We start from the raw sequence: 8,716 nt of genomic DNA, 5'->3' as shown, positions 1-8,716 counted from the left end.
ACAGAGGGGGGGCCTGGTGCATCCAGAACTACTCCCAGGCGAATGTTGTCTTGCTCCTCTGTGCCAAATAGCCTCTTCCAGTTTTCCCAGTAATATTCACAGCTGCTCAATGCGTGTGCTGGACGAGCAACTGAGCTGAGCTGAAAGCTGAGCTCAACATGCAGCTCAGCTCTGAGCAGCTTTGCTGTGTTGGGTGTAAAGAGGAGCTCATGTTAAATTGATGGGTTCAGGAAATACAGGTCCCGAGGCTGGAGCTCATTGAACATGGGTGGCTTCCTCCTCCATTACCTGAACAAACCCCCCTCCCACATGCACCAAGCTGCAGTGGACAATGCCACTCCTCTTTTGAGAGAGGGTTTTGAAATCTGCTGATGAGAAAGGACGAGATAATAGTATTAATACAGACAAAAATAAAGTAGGGATTTTCAAAATGTCACTTGACAAAGGTGTTATTTTAGCTGAACAAGAGTTTCCAACAATGAAGAATATTTGTACAAACCCACTGAACCATGAAAGACGATGGATAGACATTTGAGTGAAACAAAGCTGACTCATTCTTAAAGCCACATTTTTACATCAAGTTTCCTCAGAAGACCAACCTGCATCCTCTCTTCAGTTATGCTAAGGAGCCACAGAAAGGTAGACAAAGGGGGAAATCAGCTAATTAGATTAAATACAAATAATGATAAAAAGATAACAAGTTGATTGGTTTTCATAGCGTGCTTAGGCCACCAGAGTCAGTCCCTAAACAAAAAGCTGAATTACGCATTTACTCTGGAGGACAGCTTTACCGCTTTTAATCGTGCAGAAGCAGCATTGTGGAGTGCAGCCTGCTCCCAGTCAATCTGCTCCTCTCAGTCTGAGAGCCAGTGAGGAATTGCCATTCTCCTTCCTAGACTGCAACTGTTTGTCACTGTCCCAGCACTGTCCCAGCAGTGACTGCTTGTCACTGTCCCAGCTCTGCACACCTGCTCTGAAGGGGAGTACAATTCAACAGGCACCATAGTGCTCCTCTGTAACCAGGATGCTTCTAAACTGCCAGCAGGGATCTACATCACACATTTTCCTGCAAGAGTTCTTAATTCTTTGCAGTTTTATCCAACATCTCTCTCCTAACACAACCAGAGACCAGCTTCATCACATCCTGCCTCTTATGCCAACATCTCCATCTGACTTGATTTACAGTTAGAAATCAAGGGCCATTTAATAATATCAATCAAAATAATCCTTAAAATAGTGCTTAAGGCAATGCCTACTGAAATTTCGACTTTGCTACTCCAGTCATGCAAGGAGGAGACTGGAAATGATACAATAGCAGTGAGATTTGTAGCATTTGTATAACTGATAAGACCATTCAAAGAAGAAAGAGTGGTGATTGTATCTGCAATCACCTTGCTGTGACACAGCAAGTACCAATGGCAATCACAGAGAAATCAGTCCTAAAGCAATGAGCCCTACCACTGAGGAGACACCAAGTTAGAAGCTCCCAGGGTGATTTTCTTTTTCACAGCCATCCAGCAGCAACGCCCATCACAAAACTAACAAAATCCCATTTTATGGGACAGTCATTGAGTTAAAGACACTCCACAGAAATAAAGCTCAAAGACAAAAAAGTTCTTTATCTGTTCCAGGCCATCAAAGTCAAGTCCTCCAGGTTAATTCAGAACAAATAAATGATTGATCAATGGATCACACTCCTTTGGTTTTTGTACTTTTAAATTCTTTTTTGTTTGTTTTTCAAGTCATATTTGAAGGGTTGAAGTTTCTCTGGGTTTTAATTTCTTGTTTCAAAACAAGCAACTGAACACATCCAGTATAAGTAGTTCTGTAACTGCATAATGCAAGTTCTTTGTGAATTCAAGTGTTGCAAAATAAAACTACTAAGGTGCTAGTTTTTAAGGCACTAAGAATTTTTTTAAATTCCAAGATTTTTAGTTGCTTGCATTTAAGAGCGATGGTAGGTAATCAAGAATCAGATCTTTTTCCATAGATACAAAACACTCATAAAAAGCACTCTTGCTGATGCTAGCAACATGTAAGACAATAGAGACTGAATGAAGATTGACATTACTAAATGCACTCTTCTTCTCAAAAGAGACTAGTGGCATACATTCAGCATTTTCCAAGAAGGTCCAAGCAGCCAAGTTCAGGAAGAGACTTTTGTATCTGGGACCGTGATTGAAACAACAGGTGGACATCCCTGCATGAAAAGCATATTTGTTTCTTTTGCACAGGAACTTTGCACTCCTTAAAGAACCTCCATGGAAGTATTGTGGTTTGGGCAGGGCAATGGAAGAGAGAGGCCCTCCCTAGCATTTAACTTGTCACTATTACTCACAAACAGAGAGAGCAGTAGGGGCTCATAGTAACACTAAAGCACCTTAATCAAAGTGAGGAAAGACCACAACACATCTCTGTACTTGCTTACAACTGGTAAACTGAAATTTGACCCCAAGCAAGATCGGGACTGCAGGCTGAGTGAGAGACTTGCCTTTTTTGCTATCAGAGTATGTGGGAAAGCTGCAAAAAGTGCACAGAAGTAATATAAGGATGGATTTTGCTGTTGCTCATGCCCTTTTTGCTCATTCACAAGCACTGGGAATGGAAAGAAAATATGTCTGACTGATTGCAGGAAGCAATGACATGTTCTGCATGCCCTGCAGACAAACAGCACTGAGAAGCTGCAGAGAACAGCTCTGCCCTTGCTATCAAGAATCTTGTTTGTGCTTTCTAGAACAGTGAAACCCATAGTATGAGGTGTCACACAAAACTCCTCAGTCCTGCAGAGAAGGGGGTGAAGGGTTTATTAAGGGAAAGATTCTGGCTCTTTTCTCCTCAGTTCTGCTTTACCAACCCATCCTTTCATAATGCAGGTCACTACTCGCTTCCTTTCCTCAGAAATATTAGGAAACCTCCAAAATCTCCCACAGAAAGGTTGGTGACTGTCTGCTGCTGCTCTGGCTTTTTGCATGAACCTCACATGCCACCACCTCATCTCCACAGTCACATGGAATCCATTCACATGTCAATCCATTCACTTCCTCACTGGCTTAAGCTCACGCTCTCTGCACGCAGAGGTCACGCAGTGGGATGCCTGTCTTGTCACAGCACCGCAGAATGTTTTCCTTTTGACAAGGCAGTTTCATGAAGATGTCCCAGCTCATGGCAGGTGAGTTTGACTGGATGACCTTTAAAGGGCCCTTCCAACCCAAACACTTCTATGATTTGAAGAAAATATAGATAAGGCAAAATTTTGATGGCAGGTGCTCTGGCTAAAGATAAACACTTTTTAGCCTCAAATTTCTTCTTCATTTTCATTTCATCTTCATATTAAAACTATTTTTGAGTAAGCCAAGCCTATTTGTCAACATTACTGCAATGAAGTATTTCATTAATTCGGCTCTGAATTCTTATTATAATTTCATTCTGATGGGGGAAATCATTTCAGAAGCCCTCACGTAACCAAAAATTGTAGAAAAAAAATGAAGGATTTGTCTTATTTAACACACTTAAACAGCTTAAATAGAATAAGTTCACCAGATTGCTCAATAAGCAGCTTATTACACATATGCATAGGAATGTACCAGAGGTTAGGAAAAAAGCCAGCAATAGAAGCAAAATTTTAGTGAAGTGATGAGTGTTGAAGACTACTGGACAAAAATAGGAATGTTTTTTCTGTGTTTTTTTTTAAATTTACTGCCTATAGTGTAAAAGACTACAGTATTTTATAGACTCCATCAACACGAGACTGAATATAATTTCAACAATCAAACATCATCATATTAGCGTTTATGAAAGGTCAAGTCTTAAGTGATAACTATTTACAATTTGCGTCAGAGACTGAGAAAGCAAGGTTAGCACTAGATACACAAGGTTCTGCTGAATTTTAATTTGCATGTTGTTTTTTTTAATTCCAGGAACGGGTTTGCACAGAGGCAGAGCAACTATTAATAGTGTCAGAAACGGGGGGAAGGAAAAAAGCCCACCTTTTCTCTAACGTAATGCAAAATGAAGACCTCAGTCACAATATGATACAACTGAATGTGACCTAAATTTTCAGGAGGGTACATGCCAAATTCTTTAATTGTCACACCAGCATAATTTAGTGGGTATATAGAGGCTTCCAGATTCATAGAGAAATGTAAAAAAGCCCTCTATAATTGTCAACTAATTGTACAGAGATACTGTGGAAGAGCTGATACCGCCCAACAACAGAGCAAATAGGGAGCTAGTATCAATGTTAATTTTAGACTCAAAAAAGTCTGCCATGTTTTCTAGACCTGAGGCCACAAGATTCCACAAAGTTACTGCTTTTGCAAAAGCAAAATGAAACACAGTAAAAAAAGGAATTTGAAAAAAAAAAATCAGTGAGATCCTTCACAACAAAAGCCCCAGCTGCCTGGTCAGGGAATGGCACGAGGTGTGAGTGTACTCCAACAAGAGCAGCGGCTGAAGACCCAGTAGGTGAGACCTTGCACAGACTCAGCAGCCAGACGTGACATTTGAATAAAAGTCTGTTTCTCCTTTGTGACTGCAAATGGAGAGAGTCCCACACAGACAGACTGTGGTGGACGGGGGCAGAATGTAATTGGCATCAGCTGTATTTGTGCAGATAATGGTCTTGCTTAGAAAAAAACACATGTTTTATTAACACCACCTTACTACATACCCTCCACTGTCTGCACTTCCTTATCATGGTGGTGCAGACTTCAACCAGGCAGAAGTAACCTAGCCATATCAGTATCTCTCAATCTGAGTTAACAGACCCAAATCAGACTGTAATACCCCAGTCCAATACTTCTCCCTGAAAACAAACAAAATCTGTTGAGGTTTGACCTTTAGCTTTGCAAGGGATGTCGGTCAACCTGAGTCTTGCAGTTGCCACATGGAAATCAAAACTCTGCCCTCCTTTGTAAAACAAGGCATTTTGCAGATGAAAAGTACTACAATTAGATAGTATTACAGAAATAAAAATCTGTGCATTACTTGCTAGATTCCTTGCTTTGTCTCAAGACATCAAGAACCATACACTCTCATTTACTCACAGCCCAGAAAGTTTAATCTCCTTCCACAGAAGATGAAAACAACTTAATGATGCATTATTCTAAACACAAGTCTTCGATTTTGAGCAATTTCTTCCAAACATTTCTCAGCCAATGGGTGATTGCTCTGAATCATGAAGGTTTGAAGACTAAACCCCTACCCTTTTTTAACTTGCTTACCTAATTTAACTGAGGTTTTGACATTTGTAATCAGCAGGGGGTTTCACCAATTTGCATGAACACACTAAAACAGGTAACAGGAAAAAACAGAACTTCACAAGAAAGGATAGGAACATTCTTTCAAAGCCAAACCAGCATCACAATTTTGCATCGAAAGGTCTACAGCCTGACAACAAATGAGCAACCTCCCAAATCAGAATACGCTATGGAGCACCAACCAAGGCTGTTGAACAGAACTTATACTTTTAAATTATTTCAATTGCTGTATTTCAGTTTGCCTTGCAGAGCATGAACTTCAGAGTTTTGGGGTGTTATTTTTGCAAACTGAGTCATGGCAAGCGAGCAGCTGAATCAGCAGTCAAAGCCTGAGTCTGTTGTACTGAAAAGAGCTTAAAAGCACTGAAATTCTAGCTCAACTTAGTAGGGAAAAAGACTTCACCTTAAATTTCCAAGTCCTGAAACACAAAAGATGATCTGATATGCTCTACTTCAAAAGAAGATACTGAGCTAGATGGACCTTAGACAAACTCAGTGACATTATTCTTATATGAAAAAAACAAAGTTCTACTAAATGAGATAAAGAGATCAAATGCAACAAAAAACATGAGCTGATTTTTATTTAAAGCCCTTAGCCTCTGAGACAAAAGGGTTCTTGTGAGCTGTGCCAAATCCTTAACCAACTCAGAGAGAGGAGAAGCCTTGGGAATCTCTGAAGGTTTTTTCACTCACCTTGCAGGAGAAGTACAACAGCACGGTTATGTGTCCAGAGAAGGTGCTTGCTCACCAGCAACCACAGGGAAAGCAAACCAGAGATCATCCAACTTACTGTTTTGTGAAGTGAAAATAGATGATGCCTATCAATGACTGACAGAACCAGCATGGTTTCTACTTTGCTTGGATAAAATGAAAGACAAGATGGTGATGAGCAGGTGGGGAGAAAGTACCAGCAAAACTGGTACTGGATGGACATTCTCCATTCTTGCAGTTAGGCAGATTTTATTAGGATTTGGATTAATTTTCCCCACTTTGCACATTCAGCCAGGGGAGCTGAACCTTTACTACAGTTCACCTCCCTTCTTTCATGTAAAAATTCTCCACTTGCAGTTAAGAAATCTGAAAACTACAGAGCTCAGCATCATTCACCTTTGCCAGTTTAGTGAGATGCAAGGCCACAGCCTGTAGCTGGAGGTACCAGAAGGGGAAATTATTTTCCTTTCCCTTTCCAATGCCAACCTGCTTAGGTAAAAAAAAAAAAAAAAAAAAAAAAAATCCCCAATAAACAGAAAAACAAGGAAAGCAAAACCAACAAAAAATCAAAACCAAAAAAGAACCCACCCTTTACCCAGCATATTATTAAGCCTTCCCCAGTCCTCACTAGGCTTCACATCCAGATCATGCTTTGTGACACTGAATATTCTTTATTGCTTGTAGCTCCATAGTGCTTAAACATCCCCAGTTACAGCACTTTGTACTGTACCTACAGGAACAGGAGAAACAACTTTCATGCAAGTCAAGTATGCTATTACTGTGATCTTTTTTCAGTATCTTTGCACGGACTGAGTTTTTCAGAATTTAAAAGAAAAAAACAAAACCACAACAAAAAGCCTCCTGGCTCATTTCAGCATAGGTAGTGTCTGCTCTTGCATCTAAATTACTGGCATCTGTCCAAGTTCTCCTTATTTCCTAGGATGGGTGAAAAAAGCTTAGTTTTGGGGTGGTAACAGTATGTGGTCCCTCTTATCACAATAAAAGACATTAAGAGTACAACATCTGGCTAATCCATGCAGGATCTACCTTTTTTTTTTTTTCCCAGCACCTCTGAAGCCTTTGAATCAAAGAAACAGACCCGAGGGGTTAGACTAGAAAAAGTTAAAATAGGCAGCTTGCTGCTAGCTGTTTCTGTTAAACTTTCCTCTACTTCAGCACAAGCTAGATGGACTCAGTGCTTTAAACAAAGTCACATCTGAAAGTGTCTCTAGCCACAGTCAAAAGACTCACATTGTCTTCACTTCAGCTTTTGAAGTAGATACTGCTCTGGATCAAGGGACCAACAAAACAACACAGATGGGGATACAGGGCAGCAGAAGACAATTGACAATATTTTGCAGGAAATCATGCTAGCACTTTGTGAGTTCAGTATAAGGCTCTTGGGTTCTTCAGCACACTGAATCTACCTATTTATTATTAGTACAGACCACATCCGAAAATTGAGGGGGAAAATGCAAAACAGCTTAAAAGAAAATATGTAAAATGTATGCAGGATCCAGACCCATCTCTCAGAGTTTAAAGTCTTCCAGGAAGCCTCGATGGTTCAGCAGAGTGTTGCAACATCCAGAAATAGAATTTAACATGGAAGACACAAGAAAAGAGTACATATTTTTCTTCTGCAATTTCTATGTTATTCCATTTCTTTTTGCTGTGAAAAGAGCAACCAACTTTTTAGCAAACAGAAGAAAGTTCTAAAGCTCAGCAACAGGCAAGGCATGAGGAAGGTTAGGAGCAAGCTATCAGTTTATTTTTCTACCTTCTCCTCAACTGTTCATCCTGTGCTTTGGACAGCCCCTTCACCCATAGCACAGGAACAAAACCAGACCCCACACCCACAAGACACAACAGCAGTTCACCCTCTCCCAGGGCGAGTGCTTTGCACAGTGCTATTGGACAAGCCCACAGCCAGAGTAGACTTCTGGCTAAATTTAGACAAGAGATCTATAAAGAGTGTTCACTCTGTACACCTGACCAAGAGGAACTTGAGAAAAGGAACCTCTGAATGAAATCTGAAAGAAAGGAGACAGGCATTGTAGGAGGCATGGGGCCTGCAAGGCCTCCCTGGCATTCAGCAGCCTAAGGAAATACCGAGTCATAATGACTGGACCTTGGGAGCCCCTCTCTTGGACCCCTGCTTATCTCTCTGTAAGACTATAGGTCACTTTCCTTTAACCCTTACCATTGGACAATTCTCAATTCCCCTTTGCCCTATATAAACCCCTGCTTCTGCCCAGTCCAGCAGAGGAGCTGTCACTGAGAACCTTTTGCAGAAGAGCTGTCCCCGAGAAGATCAATAAAGACAAGCTGCGGAACCTCACATGGGTCTTCTCCTCTCTCTCCCCACGTCTGCCAGCTGCTGCGGCCCGTGGCCCCTTGCAAGCTAAGAGCTGAAATCACTAATGGGCTGATAATCACGAAAGAGCTGAGATCACTAAAAAGCTTGCTAAGGTGCCCGGGCGGCCGGGCTGCTTTGGGAACTCGGACAGGCAGTTCTGATCAGGACTGAGCTATCTGAGCTTCTAATGCGGCTGTGTGGAGACACCCCGTAACCCACCCGTGAGCAGCATTAAGGCATAAGCAAGCTTATGGATGCACAGGCATCTTCATCCAGCTTGCAAACTGCCAATGGGTAGGTGGAAGGATTGGAGATCAACTCCATTTTAGACAAATAAAGACATATTGAAGGAAATTTTTCTCAGTTTCTCTACACATAATCTCTACTCTTC

The sequence above is a fragment of the Motacilla alba genome, chromosome 2 (assembly GCF_015832195.1).
Source record: "Motacilla alba alba isolate MOTALB_02 chromosome 2, Motacilla_alba_V1.0_pri, whole genome shotgun sequence".
NCBI lineage: Eukaryota > Metazoa > Chordata > Aves > Passeriformes > Motacillidae > Motacilla > Motacilla alba.
The sequence above is the reverse complement of the archived record's forward strand: the minus strand, read 5'-3'. Positions refer to the sequence as shown.